Genomic DNA, 725 nt, shown 5'->3' on the forward strand with positions numbered 1-725 from the left:
ACAGGCACCTGGAGGGGAGAGAAAATGGGGGGGAGGCGTGGAGGGCACGTCAGCACAGGTCCCCCTCCCCAAGCAGGATGTGTCCCCAGTGAGTGGCACCACAGGTGCAGGAACATGGAAGACAATGGAGCCGCAAAACCTTCCCCTCCCACTTTAATAGCAGCTTCTAATTAATAAGGACAAGTTTGCCTCAATGCCAGTGGGTCAATGAGAGGCTGCCCCACTCCTCACCGGGGTCACTTGCATTCCCGTGCCCTGAGTCCCCAGCGCCTGCGTCAGTGGCCAGCCACAAGCAGGGCACAGCCACGAGCGAGCCGACTTTGTGCCCGCAGACGTGACCTCTCCAGCAGGTACGTGGCCTCTCTAGCCTCTGGAGACCACCCACCCCACCACTGCCAGTGGGAGGGCAAACCCCCCGTGTGCCCTGGCTGGGGTCCAGCTCCTGGTGGCACGACCCTGGCTACAAACGGCATCACCCTGCCTGCTGCCTGGGATGGAAACTCAGGGCTGATCCTGATCACACACACCATTTTGCCCCCCACTTCAGGGGGTGCCCCCAGCCATCAGTCCAGTGGGTCACACAGGGACCCCAGAGCCCCTCCAGAGAGTTACAGGGACAAGTGCCACCCGCAGGGACAAGTGCCACCCCCGTCACCTTGAAGGGAGGGGGATATATGCCTGGGGAGGGGAGCCAGGATCCCAGCAGGGCTGAGCTCCCCGCGGCA

At 62.8% G+C, this 725-nt stretch overlaps 1 protein-coding gene across 1 annotated transcript in view; it reads right to left on the reverse strand.

Moving 5' to 3' along the window:
* Positions 1–725, reverse strand: part of TMBIM1 (transmembrane BAX inhibitor motif containing 1) — a 5,170-nt gene that overhangs the window by 4,000 nt on the left and 445 nt on the right. The gene's annotated exons all lie outside the window — the stretch shown is intronic.

The sequence above is a fragment of the Chaetura pelagica genome, unplaced genomic scaffold, assembly GCF_000747805.2.
Source record: "Chaetura pelagica isolate M959 unplaced genomic scaffold, ChaPel_1.0 scaffold3, whole genome shotgun sequence".
Taxonomy (NCBI): Eukaryota; Metazoa; Chordata; class Aves; order Apodiformes; family Apodidae; genus Chaetura; species Chaetura pelagica.